The following is a 27,659-nucleotide window of genomic DNA, read 5'->3' as shown; positions in this document are numbered from 1 at the left end:
AGAGAAAAGGTAAATATTATAAACCTCCTCCAATCTCCCTAAGGCCCCTAACTTTAAAAATTGGGGAGGGGGATCATTTTCTATGAGGCAAATAATTCAAAAGGTCAGGGATCTTTAAAGGTACATTACTTTGTCCATGTCACCACGAGTGTAATTTGCTAGTTTACTTCTGAAGCAAATGCCATTTTTTATTACTCACATGAAATAGTTAATGCCTTCCTCCGCTCTAGCATATACCTACTTTTCCAACATACTTGATCTGTTCCCTACAATGCAAACCCAAAATTAAATGGAAAAGAACAAATTGAAACCTTATCTTCACCTACAAGAGTGACTATAAACACAGTGACAATCATGCCAGACAAAAGAGACATAATTTCATATCTACAGTGTAATATCACTTAAAAGACTTTGAAGTAACTAGTCCTTTAAACATTCAAGGTTAAAGTGTTTCTGGTTGAACTGCTAAACTAGCATTAAAATAAAATACATGGTTTCTTATTGGTTCTGTTTTATTTTTAATGATGTTGGGCTCAACACCTGTCTAGAACAGTAATAAATGAGACCAGTTCCAGGACCTGGGCTGTGTCTGCATTTTATGGAGAGTACGAGGAATGAAGGCCCATGATTGTGTTCTCCCAGCCTCTGACTTTCTCAGTCCTCTGGATTACTCAATTTCATTTAATAAATAAATGGGTGAGGGAAGGAAGGTAGAGAGGGAAAGGAGGGACGGATAAAAGGGGAAGGAGGAAGAGAAAACAAAAAGAATTTTTGTGATTTAAAAGTACTTGAACTATCTCAAAAATCATTGGGCAAAACAAGCCTACCAAAGGTTATATTAATTTTCTGGGGTACAGCAGGGAGGTAGTCCCCCATCTGAAAAATAAATAGACTTCCATCTATTTTTTTTTCTCGAGTTTAAAATTTGTCATATATAACAAAGACATTTATACCACAATCAGTTTTAATTTAATCTCACTTAGCAGTGTTTCTCAAATGTGATCGATGACTGGCCATGCATGGATTACCTGGGATTGTGCTCATTTGTACCTGTCCTTCCAGAGTAATTATTAGTAGCAACTCACTTCACTCAGAAGTGTCCTGATTTAGAAAATAATTTTTATGGTCACTCAACCAATGACCAAATGCATTTGAAAATCCTGGTTCTTATTAACAGTAGAGCTTCCTGGGTCCTACCTTAAACCTAGTAACTTCAAACCCTTGAGGGGCAGGTGCAGGATCTGCATTTTAACAAACACCCCTTAGGTAATTGTTAGGATTACTGAAATTTGAGAACTGCTGCATTAATATATATAATACAGAGTATTAGATTTCAATGAGAAGAAAGATTTCAATGAGGCCAGTAAATGAAAATAAACAGGAAGAAGTGACATTATTGAATAATATACCCAAAGCCACCAATATAAAATTGTGTTTATTTGGCAAGTTTCTTTATGGCCTGTATCCACTACCACATCTATCTTTGTCCCGTGGCAGGGAGATCAGTAAAACTGTACAAACAAGAGGAAGCTAGCACTGCAGGTCTTTGTCCAGCTTCTGTATTTCCATTTGTTTTGCCATCACTCCAGGTCTATGTACAGTAGCCCCCTTATCCACAGGGGGTACATTCCAAGACCCCCAGTGGATGCCTGATACTGTGGACAGTACCAAACCCTAACTCTACTATGTTTTTTCCTATACATACCTATGATAAAGTTTAATTTATACATTAGGCACAGTAAGAGATTAGTAACAATAAATAATAAAGTAGAACCACTGTAACAATATACTGTAGTAAAAGCTATGTGAATGTGGCCTCTCTCTCTCTCTCTCAAAATACCTTATTGTACTGTCCTCACCCTTCCTGTGATGATATGAGAGAATAAAATGCCTGCATGAAGAGATGAAGTGAGGTGAATGATGTGGGCATCATGACACAGCAGTGTTGGGGCACTACTGACCTTCTGGCCATATGTCAGGAGGAGGATCATCTGCTTCCAGGGCCACACTGTCGACCATACAACCCCAAAGCCATGTGCTCCAATTCACCCTTTGGCTGTCCAACAGACACACGGGCACACACATGCACGCACACACACATGTCCTTTTTTCCCCTATATCCAAAAAAACCCCAACAACTCAAAACACATGATCCAACCAAATCTCACACAACCACAGTGGGGAACAACCAAAGTTATTTCCAGCCACTGCACACAGAAAGGAGATGCTGGCCTTCAAGTCCAGGACCTCTGGCTTATGTCCATTCCTCTTGAATTCTGTCAGAATCCCATTTCAGTATTCTACAGCCTATGAACCACATGATAAATTGAACCATTACCTGGATAACATTACATATCCCCGGAAAAAAGAAAGAGGCAAGAAAAGAAAAAAAATAATTAGTATAATTCTCATTTTAAAAGGAAACATGAGAATAAATACTTAGCAAGCAAAATACTGGTGCAAGCTACAGTCCTCCATTCTGCAGGCATTCACAGGAGTGCTGCTGACATATGAGATAGATTCTTCCTCTGCTTGTTCCAAGTTCTCCTGGCTTTCAGCCAACACCACAGCTTGCCAAGGATCTTCACCCTGATTGCACAAAGAATCCAACATGCCCAGGTGGTAAGTCTCAGCTCCCAATTCAACAAAACCTACATTTTATTTAACCCTTGGATGAAACATTCTCCCAATGAGTACTGAATTACTTAGGCTAAAAGAGTTAAATAATTTTGAAGAGTTAAAGCAAAATTTTTGAAAGTGAAAGAGTAGGTGTAATTATTAGAAACGTCTTCACCCCCAAGTCCTAGGTTGCAGTCCAGCTGTGAAAACAATATCAAATATATTGGTCACTGGTTCCATTCCTGTTCTACATCCTACAACTTAGCACACCAATATCACAAGGTGCTAATTCTTAGATATTGTCATGGTTAAGTTTCCAATAGATCCTTCCAATGAAGTGTAGCTTCAATGGGATGACAGGATATTTATATAGCAGGGCCAGGCAGTCAATAGCCTACTGCCTTGTTTGGCAGTGCAGTGAGTTCACCAATTAAAAACTATGTATGGAATCCTGTGATGCTTTTAAGGCATGTAAGCAGGAAAAGCAAATCCAAATCCAGAAAGACTATTCCAGTGATGATAAATTGTTGCTCCTCCATGATGAAGGGGCATATCCAACTCAAAAGAATTTATCTGCTGCAGGGTAGTACACCAGGTCCCCTAGAAGTATATGGCTAGTCACTGTTGCTAACAGTGTATGATCAATCTTGGTGGAAGGAAATTTACGTTCCTGAGTCCAAGCATCACCTCCAATCTGGCCATCACAGCTCTATGCCCATGAACCAATAGACTGGCTCGAGGAGGAGGATGACTGACTCCCACAGAAGGAATCATTTTTGTACTCCTAGTATTAAGAACCACGTCTGCAATGATGCCTCTCAGTGAGCATTCACATGGACACACGTATTCTTACTCTGGGCCCATTCTGAATGGTCCATCCACCCTTCCCTAAAACCTCATTGCTATCAGTTCTCCAGTCTTGATCCTTCCAAGTCCGTAACCATTTAGTCAGACCAGGACTAAAAATAACCCAGTATGTACTCACTCAGCCTTTTAAAAAAAGCTCTGTCCAAAGCCTCCTGCCCCAGTATATCCATCATTGCCCAAATCACTCTGGCCGAGTCACTCTGACCCCTCCAGAATCCAGCAATGAAAGGGTAAATGCCTGGCACAACATGGGGTCTTCAGCCCCAGTTTCAGTGCTAGATTCCAACTGCCTTACTTGTTACAGATTTTGGAAGTTACCTTTGTGCCAAATAATTAGCTTAAGAATTAGTATAGATCCTGACGTCAGGTAAAGTAGACAATAAAATGTTTCCTTCAAAGCAAAGTGAACAATAAAATTTCTGCTCAAAATTTAATGATGGTAAGCATTTTCCTTCTCACTTACAGTGCAGGGCCACCCAGAAGAGCAGAAGCACTTCCTCTCATCTGTCGGGTGCCAGCACATCATGCAAAACCATCTGTACAGCAGGCTCAAGTCACTCTGTCCCTGATCCACTAGGCATAGGAAACTCCCCCATGAGACTTATGGAAGAAAGTGACATAGGAGTACAACTGCCTGCCTGTGTCTTCAGGCTTCTCACAGGCTCCGCCTCACGGGGTTCTCTTCTTTCTCAATCCACTTGAGGTGGAGTACTGCTGGGGATGGCTGGCTTTATGGCTAAGTGTCTGAGACAATACCATTTCATGTCAGACATCAAGGTACCATGGCTGTGTTACGCCAGATGGTGGAATGATTCAGTCTCTACACGAGCCTAGCCACAAGCCAAGAGTCATCTGCTGAAGAAGCCTTTGCATTTTCCCAAACACAAAGGGTCTCCTTTCTGATGGTCTTTCTGGGGCTTGTCACAGACTCCATATATCTTTTGGCTGGGCCACAGACCTTTCCAGCAGCACTGGATCTGCTAGTTCACACACTTGCAGCCTGAGCTAACTGGAAAGCCCCCTCGCACATTGGGTCCCACTCCAAACTGGCAGCTTTTGAGTGGCCACCCAGGAAAAGGCCAGTGTGGCCACACTATGTCTAAAATCGAAAGAGGACCCAACTCATTGTGCCTGGCGAATTCTCTGCAGAAATTTGTAAATGAATATTTCATTACCTCACATTAATTACAAACTCAATGTTTAACTTCAAAGTGCTAAAATTTCAAAGCTCTGCTCTGTTATATTAATCAAATGTGGCTATTTTTCTCTTCATTTAATTCCTTCCTTATTCAAACTTCATCTACTTACAAAAAGGATTGAAAGTGTCTTGTCATATGTCACTTTGCTTTTTCATAATAAAATGGTAGCAAGAAGTTGCAGAGTAAATAGCACCTTATAAAATTTAAGGAAGTAAGTTCATCACTTAGCTACATTTAGTTTCTATGTTGTGAATCCATATGCAGAAATCTGCCCATTTGAGAAAATATGTAAGGACTGTTCAAAAGCTCTTAGAATCTTTAGCTCTTATGTGAGACAAACAGAATGAATATTGCCCTGCCTAAGTGGGAAATTATCCTTTGCCGTGCTCTTTGGAAGCCATCACGCACAAGACTTTTAAATGTAAATGTCTATCAGGAATTTTTTAAACAAATCACTCTTTTGTCTATTCCCTTTAACAAAAAATCATAAGTAAATTAACACCGAGGTTCTTATGAGTCTTTTTAAAGCAATTTTAACACAAATTGATTTGAGTGCACTCAAAAAATGCTCCACTTCATTTCCTTCTACAAGTATTTAGTGATCACATACTATGTGCAGGCTCTATGTGAGGCCATAGAGAAGTAAGGTCCAGTCAATAAGCTATCAAAAAGTTTATAGTGTAGGGGCGCCTGGATGGCTCAGTCTGTTAGCATCTGACTTGATTTTGGCTCACGTCATGATCTCAGAGTCCGGAGATCGAGTCTGCCTGCTTCAGATTTTCTCTCTTCCTCTCCTCCCCCCGTCCCCCACTCGTGCTCTGTCTCTCTCTCAAAAAAAAAAAAAAAAAAAAAGTTTACGGTCTAGTAGAAGATATAAATAAGTAGAAAATTACCAGACAGTCTAAGAGGTCCTAAGACAGGACTAATAAAGGGTGCTGTGAAATTGGGGGTCAGGGAAGACCTTCCACAGAAAGTGAAATCTAAGCCAAGGCCTAGAGGGAAAAGGAGCCACAAAGACCAAGATGCTACAAATTAAGGAAAAAGAGTGTGTTCTGAGCAGAGCAAAAGTTATGTGCAAAGGCCCCCAGAGGCCAAAGAAACCACAGAAAGCACAGTATGTTTGGGTCCTTGAAGGCAGTTTCGTAAGGCTGGCTCTTAGAATTGGGGTGGTGGTAGTAACAGTGCTAGTGGAAGGACAGGGAGGGTAGTGGAAACATATGTATGGTAGACAGGGTTCCTTGGCTCCACTACAGTTCCACTTTCTCTGCTAACTGAATCTCAGATAATTGGCACAGATCCATTGAATTAAGGACAGCTCAGGCATGAGTCAAAGTAATTCTCACTTCACAATCATGAGTCTGGTGTTGGGCATTGACCCAGTTCTGTCTAAAAACAGACCCTCCTTAGGAGAAGGCTGTTGCCCCCTTCTTCCCTGTCTGGAATGCTCACCAAGGTCTTAAAGACTCTCTGGAGCTGCTTCCTTCCTTGATGAGGGAAAAGACCCAAAGAACTGCAGAGCTGACTAAGGCATTATCATGTAGTGTAACTGATAAACCATCACTGGAACCATGTCTGTCTGCACTTCTTGGTATGTAACAGAATGAAATGCCTATATTATTTAAATCTATTTGTCTATGTTCTGTTACTTGCAGCTGAGTATCTTCCTAAGGGTTATAGGAAGATGGAATTGAGAAGCTTGGGGCCATATCATGAAGGGCCTTACAGGCTATTCTCATTTAGACCCCTTGTTTGCAAGTGACAAAAATCTATTTCTAACTAGCTTACGTGAAAGTGGGGACTTCATAGGAATGTCCTGGGGTATTTTGTGTGATGCAAGGAAGGGAGGAACAACCAGCTTCTAGAAGGACCAGGGTACAGCCAAAGGGATTAGGGACAACTTGAATCAGGGCTTCAAATACCCCCAGTACATTGTTCCCTATCTCTCATCTCTACTTCTCCCTAGGGGCTGGCTTCATTCCTTCCCATTGTTGACCGGGTTCCTGCACATGGTGAACAACATGACCACTGACAGCTCTCGAGCTTGTCTTTTAGCTTCCACTCACCAGGAAGAACTAGCATATTCTCCCTCTAACATTAAATTTAAGAAGCCCACTTAATTTTCATGAATAAAGAAGTAGTTCTGGATGGCCAGAACAAGAGGTAACCATTGTACTAGGGACCATCGGAAAATTTAAGCTAAAGAGAGAAATAATTAAATTTGTACTTTAGAAAGATGACCTTAGGCTCAGGCTAGGGAACGGATGAGGAGGGCAGTTTCAGGAGAAAGGACAATTGCCATAACATCTGTGAGAAGTAATACTGCTTAAACAAAGGTAGACATGATGCAGATAAGATATAGCTCTTAAATAGCACTGATCTAGCCATTGTGTTTAGTCCTTTTCAAATCACAATAAAGAATACAACTTGTCTATGGGAGCAGGGAGTAGATGGGAAGTGGACAGAGGGCTGCAAAGATTTTGGAAGAAAGATTAATCAATTTGCCTTTTATTATAATCTAACTTTTTTTTAAAAGTCATCTTAAGATTCTATTGGCTTTAAGTTCTACTGAGGCTAATGCTTATTCAATACTGATTTAACATAAAAATTGATTAACAAATTCACAAGTTTCTTTAAGACATAAAATACCAAATGTGAAAATCCAATGATCCACCCTTATCATGTATTCCTACCAATCCAACATATTTTAGTAGAAAATCATTTACTGCTTGTTCGGCAGAAAGTACACAGTTTACTGGAAATCAAAGACAGATGAAGCCTTAGGATGTATAAAATGCTAGTAAATGAAAGCAAACAGTTGGAAATAAAAGCATGGTCATGAAACTAAAGATGTGTCAAATAAAATTATATATAACAGTAAAAATAATTAGCCCAAATAAATTATCAAATATGCTATTACTGCAATTTAAAGATGAATTGGGTGATTTCAGATACAGGTTTTTTTTTTGTTTTGTTTTGTTTTTTGGTGACTAGATCTGTTCTAGATGGGTATTTCTTCAAGAGAGGACCACAAACCAACAAACCAACAAACCAAGGGGAAAAGACAATAGATGAGAAAAAGTCAGGTTGAGGAGGGAAAAGAAAACAAAGACAGAGAATATTTAGAAGTATCTTACAGTCACTCCAAGGAGAACATGGAACTTTCCTCTGCATTACCCTTCCTTTCTACCACATCACCTTTCCAATAAGGGCTATGCCCTCTCCTTAAAAAAAAAAAAAAAGGGCAAAGAAGAAGTCAAACTCTCACTCTTTGCAGATGATATGATACTTTCTGTGGAAAACCCCAAAGACTCCACCCCAAAACTGCTAGAACTCATACAGGAATTCAGTAAAGTGGCAGGGTATAAAATCAATGCACAGAAGTCAGTTGCATTTCTATTCACCAACAATGAGACAGAAGAAAGAAATTAAGGAGTCGATCCCATTTACAATTGCACCCAAAACCATAAAATACCTAGGAATAAATCTAACCAAAGAGGCAAAGAATCTGTACTCAGAAAACTATAGAATACTCATGAAAGAAATTGAGGAAGACACAAAGAAACAGAAAAACATTCCATGTTCATGGATTGGAAGAACAAATATTGTGAAAATGTCTATGCTACCTAGAGCAATCTACACATTTAAAGCAATCCCTATCAAAGTACCATCCACTTTTTTCAAAGAAATGGAACAAATAATCCTAAAATTTATATGGAACCAGAAAAGACCCCAAATAGCCAGAGGAATGTTGAAAAAGAAAAGCAAAGCCGGTGGCATCACAATTCTGGACTTCCAGCTCTATTACAAAGCTGTCATCATCAAGACAGTATGGTACTGGCACAAGAACAGACACATAGATCAATGGAACAGAATAAAGAGCCCAGAAATGGACCCTCAACTCTATGGTCAACTAATCTTCGACAAAGCAGGAAAGAATGTCCAATGGAACAAAGACAGTCTCTTCAACAAATGGTGTTGGGAAAATTGGACAGCCACATGCAGAAGAATGAAATGGACCACTTCCTTACACCACACAAAAAAATAGACTCCAAATGGATGAAAGACCTAAATGTGAGCAGGAATCCATCAAAATCCTAGAGGGGAACACAGGCAGCAACCTCTTTGACCTCAGCCGCAGCAACTTCTTCCTAGAAACATCGCCAAAGGCAAGGGAAGCAAGGGCATAAATGAACTATTGGGACTTCATCAAGATAAAAAGCTTTTGCACAGCAAAGAAAACAGTCAACAAAACCAAAAGACAACTGACAAAATGGGAGAAGATATTTGAAAATGACATATCAGATAAAGGGCTAGTATCCAAAATCTATAAAGAACTTATTAAACTCAATACCCAAAGAGCGAAGGACCCAATCAAGAAATGGGCAGAAGACCTGAACAGACGTTTTTCCGAAGACGACATCCAAATGGCCGGCAGACACATGAAAAAGTGCTAACATCGCTCGGCATCAGGGAAATACAAATCAAAACCTCAGTGAGATACCACCTCACATCAGTCAGAATGGCTAAAATTAACAAGTCAGGAAACGACAGATGTTGGCGAGGATGTGGAGAAAGGGGAACCCTCCTACACTGTTGGTGGGAATGCAAGCTGGTGCAGCCACTCTGGAAAACAGTATGGAGGTTCCTCAAAAAGTTGAAAACAGAGCTACCCTATGACCCAGCAAATGCACTACTGAGTATTTACCCCAAAGAAACAAATGTAGTGATCTGAAGGGGCACATGTACCCCAATGTTTATAGCAACAATGTCCACAATAGCCAAAGTATGGAAAGAGCCAAGCTGTCCATCAACAGATGAATGGATAAAGAAGATGTGGTATATATATATACAATGGAATATTATGCAGCCATCAAAAAAAGAAATCTTGCCATTTGCAACAAAGTGGATGGAACTAGAGGGTATTATGCTAAGCGAAATAAGTCAATCAGAGAAAACAAATATCATATGATCTCACTGATATGAGGAATTTGATAAACAAGACAGAGAAGCATAGGGGAAGGGAGGAAAAAATGAAACAAGATGAAACCAGAGAGGGAGACAAACATAAGAGACTCTCAATCTCAGGAAACAAATGGAGGGTTGCTGGAGTGGTGGGGGGGGTGGGAGGGATGGGGTGGCTGGGTGATGGACATTGGGGAGGGTATGTGCTATGGTGAGCACTGTGAATTGTGTAAGACTGTTGAATCACAGACCTGTACCTCTGAAACAATACACTATGTGTTAAAAAAAAAAAGAAGAAGAAGAAGATAGTAGGAAGGGAAAAATGAGGGGGCGGGAATCAGAGGGGGAGACGAACCATAAGAGACTATGGACTCTGAGAAACAAACTGAGGGTTTAAGAGGGGAGCGGGGTTGGGGGATGGGTTAGCCCGGTGATGGGTATTAAGGAGGGCACATATTGCATGGAGCACTGGGTGTTATATGCAAACAATGAATCATGGAACACTACATCAAAAACTAATGATGGAATGTATGGTGACTAACATAATAAAATAAAATTAAAAAAAAAAAAAAACCCACAGAGAAAGAGAAGGAAAGGGAGTATTTCCTCAATATAAAACCATCGTTTGCTGTAACTTCCCTGACGTAGGCTCCATGCTTGGATTGGCAACAAAAACTAATAGGATTTAGTGCTGCAAATTTACCAATTATTGGAGGAAGTCATTAAGAGGACATGACCGCCGATTGACCTGGGAGCTGGACCCAGGCAATCTGAGACTCTACCCTCTTCCATCTTTGAAATGTAAATTCTGCCCACTGTGGGGGCCATTTCAAGGACACAGCCTTGAGAGAGCAATGTGTTGTTGGGCCTATCTGGATGGTACATGTGACTGAATCCAGTGAAACCCTCTATATAAACTCTTTTAAGATTCTGGTAGGTGAAAAAAAAAAAAAGAAGAAGAAAAGGTAGCGGGAGGGGAAGAATGAAGCAGGGGAAATCGGAGGGGGAGACGAACCATGAGAGACAATGGACTCTGAAAAACAAACTGAGGGTTCTAGAGGGGAGGGGGTGGGAGGATGGGTTAGCCTGGTGGTGGGTATTGAGGAGGGCACGTTCTGCATGGAGCACTGGGTGTTGTGCACAAACAATGAATCATGGAACACTTCATCTAAAACTAATGATGTAATGTATGGGGATTAACATAAGAATAAATAAATAAATAAATAAATAAATAAATAAATAAATAAATAAATAAAATAAAATAAAATAAAAAAAGATTCTGGTAGGTGGCTGTGAAGATCTACTTGGCTTGCTGCCACCCACGACAAGCCTCGTATGTAAGTTCCCTTGCTTATTAAAACTGTCACCTCCCAATCTGGAGTAGTCTGCCAATTTCCTCAGTCTGTCCGTGCCCTCCGTGTATGAAAGCCAGTTTCAAATTTCACCTGGAGAACTCCAGAGATTGTGCACCATCACCAACCAATGCTTGGTGCCTCTCTGTAGGGTCACTGAGTAACAACATAGTCATGTACCACTTCTTGTACTAAGATGAGGCCCAGGAAGGGGAAAGAAGGAAACACAGAATTCCTCACAGAGGTTTGCATCTGGATCCTGTGAGGCCTCCCTTAGTATTCTCTATCTTACCAAAGCTACCTCAGCCTCTGATTCAATAGAGCCAATAGTTCTCAAATTTTAGTGTGCATCACAATAACTGAGTGAGATAGCTTAAAATCCAGAATACTGGAACTCAACCTAAGGTTAATTCACTAGGTCTGGATGGAGTGTACACTGTTAAGGAGACCCTCAGGTGTTCCACATGCCCACTAAAGTTTAAGAACCACAGAACCACTGTCCTGGAAAGACAAATTCCAGATCAGCAGGGGAAACACATTCTCAGACTTTTTTTTTTTTTTTTAAAGATTTATTTATTTATTTGAGAGAGAAAGAGCATGGGGAGGCGGGGCAGAGAGAGAGAAAGAGAATCCTGAAGCAGACTCCACGCTGAGCGCAGAGCGCGACAAAGGGCTCAATCCCAGGACCTTAAGATCATGACCTGAGCTGAAATCAAGAGTCTGCAGCTTAACCGAGTGAGCCACCCAGGTGCCCCCTCTGACTTTTTAAAAAGGCAAACAGTAAGCACAGACACTGGGAAGGTTTGCTTATGTATCAAGAAGTCTGGGACACATTTTGAAATAAAAATTATAAGATTGTGGGCGCCTGGGTGGCTCAGTTGGTTAAGCGACTGCCTTCGGCTCAGGTCATGATCCTGGAATCCCGGGATCAAGTCCCGCATCGGGCTCCATGCTCGGCAGGGAGTCTGCTTCTCCCTCTGACCCTCCCCCCTCTCATGTGTTCTCTCTCCCTCTCTCTCTCATTCTCTCTGTCTCAAATAAATAAAATCTTTAATAAAAAAAAATTATAAGATTGTATAATAAAGACTGAATGGTAGTAGTAATAGGAATGGTATCCATACAGATTCAAATATTTTTTAAGCTATTCTAAAATTGTTTTCTCCTTTACATGATGAAGAGTTATTTCTCACATTAAAAAAGTAGAATATTTATGACTAAATCTGGTACAGATTAGTCTCGAACAGAAGGCCTAAACAGAAATAACAAACTCACCATGGTTAGCAACAGAGCATCAGAATGACATGTTGATCTTGATAAACTTACAGATGCTAGAGTCCCACTTCAGACCTACTGAATCAAAATTTTGTGGGTAAACCCAAGCCAAGGAAGATTTTGATTTCCAGTGAGAGCAGAAACTCTCTGCTTTAAACCAGGATCACAGATACACTACTGCCACCTGATGGAAATGTACCTAAATTGTAAGCTGAGCTAATTGTAATTCTGAGCTGTGATATCTTTTGCAAGCTGAATCTACCATACTAAAACTGTTGAACGGACCATCACAATTATAAGCATTAAAAAAAAAAAGAAAGAAATATAAAAGTTCTTATTTGCAAATTTGCTAAACTTTATTCAAAATACTTCAAAGCCTAAAATATAATGCATTAGGTTTACACAGGGTTTGACCACTTATAAGGTATATTCACATGCATTAATTAGATTAATTCCTAATAACATTTTAGAATGAGTTATTGTCTACATTTTATTCATAAAGACACAGGCTTAGAGAGGGTTAATGATTAGTCTGGTGGTTCCCAAACTTGTGTGCATGTTGAGAAATAAATGCTAATTTATTAGTATATATGAGTCAAAAAATACTAATGCCTGTGTCACACACAGCCTTAGAGAATGAGATTTAATTTGTCTTGGGTGTGACCCGAGTTTTGGCATTTTTTTGAAGAGCCCCCCACCATGAATCTAATTTGCAGACAAATTTGGGAAACACTGGACTAGCCCGAAAACACTCAGATGGTAAATAATGAGATTGGCATTCAGGCATTTTGATGTTAATGCTCATGGAATTATATTTGGCATAAAGATCAGAGACAATAATTAACCTCAACTAAGACGTATTGAGTTTCTCAGTAAAGCAGGGTTTCCAAATTTCTCTGGCCATAAGAATCACTAAGTTAAATTAAAAATAAAGATTCTTAGGACCTTCCACAGAATTTTCTGATGCTGTAGATTTGGGAAGGTCCTGGGGAATGTGCATGTTTCCCAAGTTGTCTTAGTCTTTTGGGGCTGCTATAACAGAATACTATAGACTGGGGGGCTTATAAACAACAGAAATCTATTTCTCACAGTTCTGGAGGATGGGAAGTCCAAGATGAAGGCCCTGGCAGGTTCAGTGTCTGGTGAGAGCCCACTTTTTGATTCATAGACAGCAGTCTTCTGTGTCTTCACATGTAGAGGGAGCTCTCTGGGATCTTTTCTATAAGGGCTCTGAGTTGGTTCTCGAAGACTTCACTTCAAGGAGCGCCTGGGTGGCTCAGTCGTTAAGCATCTGCCTTCGGCTCAGTCATGATCCCAGGGTCCTGGGATTGAGCCCTGCATCGGACTCCCTGCTCTGCAGGAAGCCTCCTTCTCCCTCTCCCACTCCCCCTGCTTGTGTTCCCTCTCTCACTGTGTCTCTCTCTGTCAAATAAATAAATAAAATCTTTAAAAAAAAAAAAAGGCTTCACCTCAAAATATCATCACATTAAAGGTTAGGCTTCAACAGATAAATGTAGGGGGACACAAACATTTATAGTTTATAGCACAAGTGCTTACATGATTTCTAGGACAAAAGAATGGAAAAAACTATTATAAAGAATATCACACTATATCAATATTATAAAATATTAGTATTGAATGTCAAAGTTAAGTTTTAAAAATGGCTAAGAATTAATGGAGAGACTTTAACAAAACAAAGCCAAGAGAAATAACTGGCCACCTCACCCTCAAAGGGTCTAGTTGTATACAAACTATTCATTCATTAATTCAGCAAATTTTCATTGATAAATTCATTGATGAATATCTAAGACTGTACATGTAGGGCACGCTGGTAAATGTGCTAAGGGACACACAAATGAAGAAGGCAGAGTCCTTGACATCAAAGATCTGATTGCCTGTGTGCATCTCCTGTGAAAAAATGCAAACTGCTTGAGCTGGCTCTGGGTTTTAAATCCAATAGTCTTTATTTTCCTACTTGAGAAAGTTTTCATTTCAGATTGCTTCAGTGAGCATTTAATGAGAACTCTAACAAGGATTGAGGAGATATAGAAAGTGTTGTGGTAGGAGTGGTGGTAGTGAGGACAGGAGTCAGGAGTTACTGGGCCCTCTGAACCGGGAGCTGAAGAACACTTTCAGGTAAAGTCCGTCCTTGGCACCTGGGCACAGTGATCATTCTTGTGTGAATGAATCCAGGGGGTGGGCGGACAGTGACTGTGGGGCGTAGTGAACAAGAGAGGACAAGTGGAAATCAGTGTTGGCAGGTGAGCAAGGCAAATTAGGACTGAAAAAGGTGTTGAATTGCTTGATTGGGCATTTGATTTTGATGTAACCTTTGGAAGATTTTGTAGTTGGGACTGAAGCCAGACTATCATAATAGAGTTTAATTAACTTCATACTTAAAGAGTAATTCTAAGGCATGTGTTCTGTCTTCTTTTACTTTACACATCACCCTCTCCACCCCAAACCACCATAACCCACAACACCTACACAATCACACAACTACACACACCTGCACACACACCCAATTCTCAGCTTAGATACAAAAATAAGTACTTAAAATACTTATAACAATCTTTTTTTTCATAATGTGACAATCTTAACTGACTTAATATTGGTCTAAATAAACAATCCTGAATGGAAATAAATTTTTAAATTCCAGACAAGAAACAGCCAGAGTTGGAAAGCCAATGGAGATAAGACCGAGAAAAATGGACAGAATATCTGAGACACCAGAAAAGAAACTGTAGTTTTTTGTAGTGAATCATAAACATGTAATGAATGGGGCTTTAACAATTAATTGAGTACATAGGTAAATTACTAGAAAGGAATTCAAAATAATTTTGAGATTTTTAAGCATGTCAAGATAAGTAAGAAAAAGAGCTCTGGGAGGAAAATATCTTGAATGTAAAGTCAATTCATGATCCTCTCTTCCCACTCAAATCTGGATAACCTCTGATCCCCCCAAAGAGGTATAAAGATTTCTAGAACGACTTCTAGCTTTTCCAATTCCAAATGCCTTTATGCATGTTTCTTATAACCAGCTCAAGATCATCACCCAGGAATAAAGTCACTTGAAATATAAGGAAAAAAAAGAAGAGCTTGAGCCAGTATCTGGGTCCCCCCAGTTAGGGAGCATCCAAGCTTTACCTAAGCAATTCACATTTGTCATGATGACAGCAGCAAGGAGAAAGGAATCCATGAACTTTTAGCACTTGGAGGAATCTTAAAGGTTAATCCAGAGATCAGAAGAATAGAATATAAAATCATTAGGGAATTTTAGAATATAAACCAGTATTAGATAATCCAGTATTTCTTTTTTATTGTTATGTTAATCACCATACATTACATCATTAGTTTTAGATGTAGTGTTCCATGATTCATTGTTTGTGCATAACACCCAGTGCTCCATGCAGAACATGCCCTCCTTAATACCCATCACCAGGCTAACCCATCCCCCCACTGCCCTCCCCTCTAGAACCTTCAGTTTGTTTTTCAGAGTCCATTGTCTCTCATGGTTCGTCTACCCCTCCGATTCCCCCCCCTCCAGTATTTCTTTTTTTTTTTTTTAAAGATTTTATTTATTTATTTGAGAGAGACAGAGAGAAACAGCATGAGAGGGGAGAGGCTCAGAGGGAGAAGCAGGCTCCCCCCTGAGCAGGGAGCTCGATGTGGGACTTGATCCCAGGACTTCGGGATCATGACCTGAGCTGAAGGCAGTCGCTTAACCAACTGAGCCACCCAGGCACCCTAGATAAACCAGTATTTCCAAACATTTTCAAATGTGAGAACTTGGTTATTTTCTCCTTGTGTCAAAATTTAAATCATCCTCATTTTTGAAAATTATAAAATACTATATGTACATTGCAGAAAAGCCAAACATTTACTAAAGAGTAACTCCCAACCACAGCCAAAAAGAGATCACTCCCTGGAGACAGCCTCTGTTAACATTTTAGTGAATATAAATGTCTAGTAAACATAAAATATTTACTTAAATAGAATCATATTTCACATGGTGTTGTACAAGCAGCTATTTTCATTTAAAAAATATCTTGACCTCATTCTCTTTAACTGTCTGCATTCCAATATATGAATGTACTAAATATATAATTTAGTTAACTAATCCTTCCTTTAGACGGACAATTTACTGTTTTCAAAGTTTAATGTTATAAACAGTGTGTTCTGATGCTCAAGGAAAATATCCTAAAAGCAGAAATTCAGGGTCACAGGTATGCACGATTAACATTTGTATGTATTGCCAAATTTCTCGCCATAAGTGTGTAAAAGTTTTGCTTCTATCCTCCATTTATGAGTATGTCAACATCTGTTTCCTATATCCTTAACAAGCCTGAGTATTGTTTTTCAGTCTGCCAATATGCCAGATGAAAATGTTTTAAGTTGAAAAAAAATTATTGGAAAATAGTCTATTTTTATTTTTACTATTTCAATTTCTTCTTTTATGAATTTTTGTCCCTGGCCTTTCAGTTGGATTATTCATAAGTAGCCATATTCAATATTAAAAAATTCCTAGACTCCCCAACAAAAATAAACAGTAATGCATACTGATCAAGAAAACACATAATGCAAGGTTACTATTAATTCATTAATAGAGGGATTTCTGATCAAGATGGAATAATAGGGACCAGATTTATACTCCCCCCCCCAAAGCACTAAAACAGACAAAATGCCACTCAAAATATTGGATATTAGGAAAAAAGATTTCTTTCTCCCTCCTTCCACTCAAGCCCCTAGCAACAGATTTTTTTTTCATTATCCCTATAGTTTTGCCTTTTCCAGAATGTCATATAGTTGGAATCATACAGTGTGGCTTTTTTCATTTAGCAATATGTTTTTAAGGTTCTTCCATGTCTCTTCATGCTTGATAGCAAATTTCTTTTTAACACTGATTAATATTCCACTGTGTGGATGTACCACAGTTTGTTTATCCATTCACCTATTGAAGGACATCTTGGTTGCTCTCAATTTTGGACAATTGTGAATAAAGCTGCTATAAACATTCATATGCAGGTTTTTGTGTGGACATGTTTTCAACTCATTTGGGTAAATACCAAGAAGAGCAATTGCAGGATCGTATGGTAAGAGCATGTTTAGTTTTGTAAGGAACTGCCAGACTGTCTTCCAAAGTGGCTGTACCATTTTGCATTCCCACTAGTAATAAATGAGAATTCCTTTTGCTCCACATCCTCTTCAGTACTTGATGTTTTCAGTTTTTTGGATTTTAGCCATTCTTATAGGTGTGCAGTGGTATATCACTGTTTTAATTTGCTATTTTTTTTAATGACATACGATATTCAACCTCTTTTTTAAATGCTTATTTGCCATCTGTATATCATCTTTGGTGAGGAGTCTGTTCAGAATTTTTGCGTATTTATTGAGTTACTCATTTTCTTCTTGTCGAGTTTTAAGATTTCTTTGAATATTTTGGATAATGGCCTTTTTAAAATTTATTTATTTTTTTTTATTATGTTATGTTAATCACCATACATCATTAGTTTTTGATGTAGTGTTCCATGATTCATTGTTTGCGTATAACACCCAGTGCTCCATGCAGTACGTGCCCTCTTTAATACCCATCACCAGGCTAACCCAACCCCCCACCCCTTCCCCTCTAGAACCCTCAGTATGTGTCTCAGAGTCCATAGTCTCTCATGGCTTGTCTCCCCCTCCGATTTCTCCCCCTTCATTCTTCCCTTCCTGCTATCCTCTTTTTTTTTTTTTTTTACATAAAATGTATTATTTGTTTCAGATGTACAGGTCTGTGATTCAACAGTCTTCCACAATTCACAGGGCTCACCATAGCACATACCCTCCCCAATGTCTATCACCCAGCCACCCCATCCCTCCCACCCCCCACCACTCCAGCAACCCTCAGTTTGTTTCCTGAGATTAAGAATTCCTATCAGTGAGATCATATGATATATATCTTTCTCTGATTGACTTATTTCACTGAGCATAATACCCTCCAGTTCCATCCACGTCGTTGCAAATGGCAAGATTTCATTCCTTTTGATGGTTGCATAATATTCCATGGTATGTATGTATATATATATACACCACATCTTCTCTATCCATTCATCTGTCAATGAACATCTTGGCTCTTCACATAGTTTGGCTATTGTGGACATTGTTGCTATAAACATTGGGGTGCATGTACCCCTTCGGATCCCTACATTTGTATCTTTGGGGTAAATACCCAGTAGTGCATTTGCTGGGTCATAGGGTAGCTCTGTTTTCAACTTTTTGAGGAACCTCCATACTGTTTTCCAGAGTGGCTGCACCAGCTTGCATTCCCACCAACAGTGTAGGAGGGTTCCCCTTTCTCCACATCCTCGCCAACATCTGTCGTTTCCTGACTTGTTAATTTTAGCCATTCTGACTGGTGTGAGGTGGTATCTCATTGAGGTTTTGATTTGGATTTCCCTGATGCCGAGCGATGTTGAGCACTTTTTCATGTGTCTGCCGGCCATTTGGATGTCGTCTTTGGAAAAACGTCTGTTCAGGTCTTCTGCCCATTTCTTGATTGGATCCTTTGTTCTTTGGGTATTGAGTTTAATAAGTTCTTTATAGATTTTGGATACTAGCCCTTTATCTGATATGTCATTTTCAAATATCTTCTCCCATTTTGTCAGTTGTCTTTTGGTTTTGTTGACTATTTCTTTTGCTGTGCAAAAGCTTTTTATCTTGATTAAGTCCCAATAGTTCATTTTTGCCCTTGCTTCCCTTGCCTTTGGCTATGTTTCTAGGAAGAAGTTGGCTAATGGTCTTTTATCAGATGCCTCCTGAAAATATTTTCTCCCAGTCTGTGACTTGTCTTCTCATTTTCTTGACAGTATATTTTGTAGAGCAGAAGTGTTTGATTTTAAGGAGGTCCAGTTTACCCATTTTTTTCTTTCATGGCGTAGGCCTTTGGTGTTATATCTAAGAAGTCATTGCCATACCTAAGGTTATCTAAATTTTCTCCTACGTTATCATCTAGAAATTTCATTGTTTTGTGTTTTACATTTAGGTCTATGATCCACTTTGAGTTAATGGTTGTGAAAGATATGAGGTCTGTGTCTAGATGCACTTTTGGGGCATGTAGATGTCCAGTTGTTCCAATACCATTTGTTGAAAAGACTATCTTTTTCTCCATTGAATTGCCTTTATTTCTTTTTTTAAAGATTTTATTTATTTATTTGAGAGCGAGAGAATGGAGAGAAAGAGAGCATATGAGAGGGGGGAGGGTCAGAGGGAGAAGCAGACGCCTGCTGGGCAGGGAGCCCAATGCGGGACTTGATCCCAGGACTCCAGGATCATGACCTGAGCCAAGGGCAGTTGCTTAACCAACTGAGCCACCCAGGTGCCCGCCTTTATTTCTTTATCAAAGTTTAGATGACTATATCTGCAGGTGTCTACTTCTGGGTTCTCTATACTGTTCCATTGATCTATTTATCTATTCTTTTGCCAATATCACACACTCTTGATTACTGTAGCTTCATAGTAAGTCTTGAAGTCAGGTGGTGTCAGCCCCTGGACTTTGTTTCTCTCTTTCAATATTGTGTCGGCTATTCTGGGTATGGCTGAAGTTATTCACAGTTTGAATTAAATGAGAAACCCACAACCCCCAAAAGCTCAACAAAGCCAAAACTACAAGAAAAAACAATACTGAGGACATCATAATCAAACTTTTTAAAACTAGTTGTAAGGAAAAAAAAATGTTAAAAAGCAGCCAGAAGAAAAAAAGACAAAGAGGACCAAAGATAAAGATGACAGATTTTATGTTTGAAACAATGTAAACTCAAACACAGCAACATCTTTAAAGTTCCAAAAAAAAAAGTCATCTCGAGTTCTTTACCCATGAAAAAATATTTCAAAAACAAAGGTGAAATAGACTTTTTCAGATGTACTAAGCTAAATGATCCATTACCAACATACCTGCATTCCAAGAAATTCACTAATGATTTTGTTTTACAATCACATCATATGTATTTCAAAATTGCTATCTTTATTTCTCAAGGAGGGGTTTTTGTCTACAGACATTATTTGTTAGAGATTTGTATCCCATGATCCTTTATATTAACACCAATGGCCCTCAGAGGCCCTGTGACCCACAGATTGAGAATCATTGTTTTGGAATATAAACTTCATAAAAAATGAAGATCTAATCCAACATCATGGAGTAGATGGATTAATTAGGATAAAGGCTGGGTTGTAATAATATCCCATTTACTTAAAATAATATCCCATTATTTAGGCCACTTAAATAGTGGCTTAAATAATATTGAACTTTATTTCCTTCTCATAAAACCCAGGCAGGAAGACCAGAGCAGTATGGCAGATCAGGTGGCAAGTTTCTGGCCATCCCCAATATATTGCCTTCCCCTTCATGGCCAAAGGTGATCCAACCAGTGGGAAAGGGGCAAGACAAAGGTGAGGGTGTGTTTCTTTCAAAAGCATGACCCAAAAGTTACAAATGTGTCTTTCAGTCATATCCTATTGGCTAGAGCCTGGTCACATGACCACACCCTGAAGCCAGGGAAGCTAGAAAATAGTCTTCAGCTGGGCAACAATGTGCACTCAGCTGACATTTACATTACTGTGGGAAAAGGGCAGAATAAATATTAGGAAATGATTAACAGTCTCTGCCAAAGCAAGTTAGTGACAGGGTTAAAACTAGAAGAGGAAAAATGCATTTGATTGGGAGTTACGAAATATGGTTTATAGTCCTGATTCAGCCTCTTACCCCATGATTAAACCAAATGTTTAGCCAATGCTTCACCTGAATTACCTTAACTATCTGCAACAGGGTTGGTAGTGATTTTTTTAAACTGTCCCTCTAGAGAGGGGAAAGGAAGACCAAAGACCTAGAAAGTTCCATCCTAATCTTTCAGTTAAGTCCTATTCCTTACCAGAGAGTGACCCTTTCAGGGATCATTAGCTGTATGTCTGCTATAGGGGACATAATCTCAAAAATGAGACCAGAGGCACAGCTCTGAACTCTGGGCTGAGGTTTGCCCAAACCCCAGCACAGTTCCTAGTCAAAAGCAGGATTATAAAAAAAAAAAAAAAAAAAAAAAGGCAGGATTACACCAGATGGCACATGACAAAGTTCTCTACCTACAGTGAATGTCCCATTTTGATGCTATCACCAATACTTTTCTTGCAGAAGTTCCAATGGATTGATACTGGGGGTGACGAGGTGGGGTGTTATTTACCCAAAAATCTAAGCTGGTATGCTGGTTTTACTCTTCAGTATAAAATAAACCTCCTCTCTTCATTGAAGCCTTAATTTTGAAGGGAAAGGAAGTTAATTTTAATTAACAAAAGTTAATGCTATTAATTAAACATTTGTTCTATTTTCACATGCACACACAAATTTGCTTAAAGACATAACTATCACTGATGAGAATATAATAGAAGCTTTGTTTTGCTATGAGAGAGCACATCTGATGACAAGAATTAAACCAAAATTGGTCAAGATACTTAGTTGAGTACATCTAATTCCTCTTTCAGTATTACACGATACAGGGAATAAATGACTTCATTTTGCCAATAAAATTTAGTTTAAGCTGTCTTTAAATTTCTATCACCAGTAAAAATCAGACAAGTTTAATAATAATTTTTAAAACACCAGTTTTTTCAAAGTTTATTCTTACAGATTATCTAATTTCAATTTCCCAGCAATTCAAGGAAAAGTGATTTTTGTCTTAATGAGCTGAGCTTTGAAGAGATTTATATATATAGCTCTTATTAAATACATTGATAATAATAATAGCTTCAGCTCTACCTTAGCATCTTACTCAAGAACAGGTACCATAAGTATATATGATGCTGTCAAAGATGAGTCAGAAAATAAAAGGATTTCAGAGCAGTAGGAAACCATAATTATTTGTCTGGATGAATGGTAAAGCACTCATTTGCATTATGGTTCCCATTCACCAAAAGGAAGAAAGGCATTCTCCCTCACTTGCTCATGTTGGCTGAGAGCATAAAGAGCACTCAGAACATTAAAAATACATATTAAAAATATATATCAACAGTCCACTATAGTATTATTATATTGTATTATATCATATATTACATATATTATTCTATTAGATTAAGTTTGTATAAGTATGTTCATACATTAGCTAATACAAATGTATTGATATACATATATGTGTGTGTGTGTGTGTATATATATATATATATATGCCCTAAGTGATCATTAATCTACTTTCTGTCTCTATATATTTCCCTATCCTAGACTTTTACAAAAATAGAATCATATAATATATGGACTTTTGTGGCTTGCTCTTTTCAATTAGCACGTTTTCAAGGTTCATCCAAGTTATGGTATGCACCAGTATTTCATTCCTTTTCACAGCCCAATAATATTCCATTATATGGATATAATACATTTTGTTTACTCATCCATCCACTGATGAACTGTTGAATTGTTTCCACCTTTTGACTATTCTGAATAATGCTGCCATAGATTTTTGTGTGCAAGTTTTTATGTGGACATAGGTTTTCATTTCTCTTGGATATATACTTTGGGGTAGAATTGCTGGGCCATCTGGTAACTCTATGCTTAATCATTTGAGGAACTGCTAGACTGTTTTCCAAAGCTGCTGCATCATTTTACATTCCCACCAGCAATGTATGAAGGTTCGTACTTCTCCACATCCTTGCCTGGATTTTAACTTTAAGCAATATTGCTTTGCTTAGAATGGTGAAACAGAAGGAGAGGAGAGCAACACCCTGATGACCTATCAGAAGCCATATCATCTCTGGACTACTTTCCAATTTCCTTAATGTGAGAAAAAATAAACCTTTACCTTATTTAATCCACTGCTATTCTGGGTCTCTGTTAATGACAGCCTAACACAATTCCTAATTCTTGTGGTTCTGTTAGTACATCTTGAACCTTGGAACCCCTCAAAAAATCATTAACTTGAATATGTAATGATTGTTTCTGTGGAAAAGTTTTCTTGTCATCCTGTTACATCCTGGAAAATGTACATTACTGTATAGCTTCCTTAATTTCAGATGCCATCATTCAATAACCATTCTCTTCTTAGAAATTGTTTCAGGTTCTTGGGGTACCTGGGTGGCTCAGTCTGTTAAGCGCCTGCCTTCAGCTCAGGTCATCATCCCGGGCTCCTGAGATGGGGCCACACATTGCATTGGGCTCTCTGCTCAGTGGGGAGTCTGCTTCTCCCTCCCCCTCTCTCTAATAAATAAAATCTTTTTTAAAATAACAGAAATTGTTTCAAGTTCTCAACACCCTGTGGGTGCTTTGTAAGATTGAAACAACTTGATATCCAGAAACAAACAGAAGTTTATAGATGGAGCAATTTTTTAAATGGGAAGGAAAAGCCTTCACTGTGGTGATGTAGAATGAGCATGAGTTTATTATTTCCTTTCTGAAATATCCTAATGTTAGGACAACACTAATAATGATAACAAGTCATTTAAAGATTTACCTTAAACTCTCTGGGAGCCCAAGGAATTTCAGTGCCATGTTGATCAGATAGGGCTTGTATCACTTATCTGTTCACTTTTAGATATTGTCTTCGAAGCCACTTTCAGCATCCATGATGTTTCACGAAGTTTTCACCTTGGCCTTTAGAAAAGTAAAAGGAAACCTGAGTAATTAGTTACATAAATCAGTTTTCTTGCTCATTTCCCCTAGTGCTTGTGTTCCAATTATCTGCATTTTGAGGAGATATTGTGAACACACCATCAACCTGCCATTCTACTGGCTCTCTTGTAACGAATTTAAGTATCTTCTACAAAGCCAGCCTTTGATAAATAGAGTTCCTAATACATTTTCATGTAACTAGTAAATCACCACTGGTGGAAAGAACATTTCAGAGTCAGGAAATTTTGTGATCTATTTCTCAGCGTTTCAAACAACTGATTGATACATTCACCCAACATTCAAGAAGCCTTTGTTGCTCATCTTAAAAGTTTTGTATTTTCCCTTTTTCCTTCTTACAAAGAGCAAAAATAATTTGGCTTGTATTGTGAACAGGTCACCTTGAATGCTTCTTATAAAAGCCAAATATACAGCAGCAACGTTTTTCTCTTCCAAACTTTGTCTTGAATCTCAGCTTTTCAACAAATTGCTATTTTGTAGACCATATTAATTCATTATTTGTTTATTTGTAAACATTTATTAAGGACTTGATGTTTGCTCAACTTTCTATTTTCTGCTATATTAGGATAGGCTCAAATGACAACTATGACAAACAAAATCCCCAAAGAGTATATCCGAAGAATAATGTCAACTTTTAAGGTTATATAAATTTCTGTAGCTGTACCATCTTGCAAACTTTCTATTAAAATGTCAATGACACCTAAACTTTTTCTCTCTCCATTTTGGCTAGGCACCTTTCTACCTTGAGATTAAGCTAAACCTCTCATGGTTCAGACAACCCTGGATTCAAACCCCTGCTCATATCCTATCAGCTAAATGCCTTAAAGGCACTCTGGGCAGTGTCTTCATCTGTAAAATAGGGATAATAATTTTACCTACAGCACTGGGTTACAGTAAGAAATAAATGTGAAGTATACAGCATATGCCTGGCACATAGCAAGCAGCCCATTCATGTTAGCTGTGGATTTCAGATTTGTTTGCATCGTTGCTCAATAACCATCTTTCATTCCACTCTGTTAAATTGTTTCAACCAGTGACTATTCTATGAACTTATTTATAAATACATAACATAATCAGGGATTGAGTCATAGTACATTGGGATTGCTTTTTAGCATAGATCATTTTAGGAAGCACCTATTCCAACACCTTCTCTTTGTGATCACCACAAGGTGCTCTAAAAGCAAGAGTTTGGTTTTTTCGTGATGATAAGATGAAATTACTATAAGCGTCAATAATTTAAAAGATACATGACTGTATGGGGAATAAAAAATATATATACATATACATACACAGTTGTTGTTGTTTTTTGACACAGCCTTTTTCCTTTAAGCTCAAAGTTAAGTTCCAGACGCAGGCCTCTGTAACTTTTCTTAGCACGGAAGTCATGAAGTCTCCTCTTTCCTAAAGCCACAGAAATCTTACGTGGAAGCAAGGAGGACGCACCACGCACAGCACGGAGGGAACCCTGGAGCGCTCGCTGCGGCTCCCACCTGTCGGCCAGGTCATTATGACGTAAATGCTATGGACACGTGGAATACCTGCGGGAGAGCAGGGTGGGGTCACCCTGGGCGGCAGATTGAAACGGGGGATACCCCAGGAGATGGGGGTCGAGGAAAGTCCCCAGGGAGGAGAGAGAGGGAGGCTCAGTGCCCCCATCCCGGACCCGCCCCCCAAAAGGTGAGGCCTTCGCGCCCTCGCTCCTCCGGGTGCCCGGGTGCTGGTGGGAGGGGTCGCCCCGCCGGGCGTCTCCTGAGGAGAGAGGAAGGGAGAGGAGGCGGCGGCGCCCGGGCCGCGGGCGTCTGCGGGGAGGCGAGGCCGCCCGCTCCCCCCGGCCACTGCGCTGCGCTGCGGCGCGCACGGGCTCCGCCGGCTGCTATTCCGGCTGGCGGCGACCGCCGCAGGAAGGGCCGGTTCCTGCGCTCCCCCCGCCCCCTTCCCTCGCCTTCTGCTGACGCTGACGTCGGATGAGGGAGCTGGAGGGACGCTCCGACCGCGGCCAGGAGGCTCCTGGGGGCCGGGGCTCCGAGGTACCTGCCCTCCGGGGTCGGGGCGGGGGCGCGCCGGGCGGGCTGCAGGCTGCAGCGGGAGACGCCCGGCAGCCGCGGCGGTCGGGGCGCCCGCCCGGGGCCGCCAACTGTGCCCTCTGCGGGCGGCGGGGGACAGGCGGGTCGCTTTCTCCGGTCCCTGGTCCCCGTGTGGGAACCGCCACAGCCCCTTCCCCTCCCCCGCCTCCTCCCTCGGGCCTGGGCAGGTCTGGAGGATGCATGCGCCATGAGAGCGTGCGTCAGCCCCGGGGGAGCCGGAGGGAAGCGTTCCGGGCGCCGGCCGCATCTCCAGCCCCGGCGCCCGCGGCACCCCCACCCACGCCAGCCCACTCCACCCACGCCGTGCCTCGCCTTCCCAACTGTTCAGGCCCCGGGACTCCGAGGTTCCTTCTGCGCAGGGACTGACTTGTTGACAAGTTCACCTGCCGCGGCGCTAGGTGTTTGCTTTTTCTCTTCGCCCCGTTGCCCATCTTTGGCGGAGGTGGCAGGGAGCAGATGGGTGCCTCTTTATAACCACTAGTGCCAGGAGGCCTGCGCTTGTCTCCCGCAGGCGAGGTGCTCACCAGCTTTGGACCCGACTGGAGCAGGAGTCCCTAAGCGGGCCAGGTCCCTGCAAACCCTGACTCGTTTCCTTAGGGTGCTACTGACTCCGCCTTTCCTGCCCTCGGGCTATTGCAGCTCCTGCTTCCTTTAGAAGCGAACGTATCCTGTTGTTATGTCTGCCTTTGCCCAGAGGCCCCCTCCACTTCCATTAACCTTTCCCACTGTTTTTTTGTTTTGTTTTGTTTTTTGCTTGGAGTGTCCCCAAAGCCACTCATCTTCTCTTTGGGGGTCTTTTGCTGGGAAAAGGTATTAACTGCCTGGTTGGGGAGATTTACAGTTTAGAAAGAAAATCAGGTTCTCTTCTGTTTAGATAGCATAAAAAAATCACGAGAAAAGGTGCTGGGTAGCAGCCTTAGAAACAGATCTGGTAACTTCATAAAAATTATCGGGGCCTGGAAAGTATATCACCAGCTGGTTTGAGAATGATATTGAATGTAGGTAGAAAGGCACATAAGGCGCTGGCCACTAAGGTCCTATAAATTATGACTCATTGCAAACATGTTCATGTCCAAACATTTCAGTCAAGTCTCTCCAGAAGAATCTCGAATTGGTTTCTGTGGACCTTCAGTTTAGATTTTCTGAGATCTGAACTATTCCTGGGGGTTAGGGAGTGAAACAGGAAAGGCTTATTAGTTTGAGATCAATGCTCCAGACTCAGTTTCTTACCGTCTATTTAAATCACATACACAGTCTAAAAATACTTTTAAGTGGGTTTTCAAACCAGTTTCTTTTTAGATTTTAGTCTTTATTCTTGAAATATCCTGTGTAGAGAATACCATAGGGGCAAAATCAGTTTATAATTCTTAATAATTCAAACATCACTGTTTGGTTTTAACTGCTATGTATATATTTAATTACTGGAGATGTGGCTTTCTAATTGTACCATTTTGGGTAATATAGGTAGACAATTCTATTATTAAAGATGAGTGTTTAGAAAACAACAGTTAAGCAACCTGAGGTTAAAAAATCTGTGGATACTCCATTCATGGATCATTAAATGGTAAAGGCACTGGATGATAAATGCCTAGACAGTATATTTTATAGCTGTCTTTCTTCCATTTGGTATACTTGAGTATCTGACTGATTTCCATGAGCATCT

The 27,659-nt window shown here is 40.0% G+C and overlaps 1 protein-coding gene and 1 long non-coding RNA gene across 7 annotated transcripts in view; one reads left to right on the top strand and one right to left on the bottom strand.

Annotated features, from left to right (window-relative positions):
• Positions 1 to 26,586, bottom strand: LOC118020806. Of its 3 annotated transcripts, XR_004682015.1 has the most exons (4): positions 26,364 to 26,586; positions 25,202 to 25,402; positions 23,737 to 23,876; positions 1 to 2,589 (listed from the first exon to the last, which is right to left on the bottom strand). It is a non-coding gene; the product is annotated as an uncharacterized LOC118020806 (long non-coding RNA). The 3 variants fall into 3 exon arrangements; XR_004682014.1 differs by lacking the exon at positions 26,364 to 26,586 and having other exon boundaries at positions 25,202 to 25,754; XR_004682016.1 differs by lacking the exons at positions 1 to 2,589; positions 26,364 to 26,586 and adding an exon at positions 21,345 to 21,552 and having other exon boundaries at positions 25,202 to 25,754.
• The window catches only part of ICA1 (islet cell autoantigen 1), a 155,892-nt gene continuing 154,088 nt past the window's right edge, over positions 25,856 to 27,659 (top strand). The window contains exon 1 of one of the 4 annotated variants that reach the window (XM_035020622.1): positions 25,856 to 25,939. The gene's annotated coding sequence lies outside the window, so the exon portion shown is untranslated. The remainder of the gene's footprint in view (positions 25,940 to 27,659) is intronic. The other 3 variants (XM_035020627.1, XM_035020623.1, XM_035020626.1) reach the window with 3 other exon arrangements.

Source organism: Mirounga leonina, unplaced genomic scaffold (assembly GCF_011800145.1).
Source record: "Mirounga leonina isolate KUSES-001 unplaced genomic scaffold, KU_Mleo_1.0 Mir_174, whole genome shotgun sequence".
In the NCBI taxonomy this organism is placed as follows: domain Eukaryota; kingdom Metazoa; phylum Chordata; class Mammalia; order Carnivora; family Phocidae; genus Mirounga; species Mirounga leonina.
Note: the sequence above shows the minus strand (reverse complement) of the source record. Positions and strands in the feature narration are given on the sequence as shown.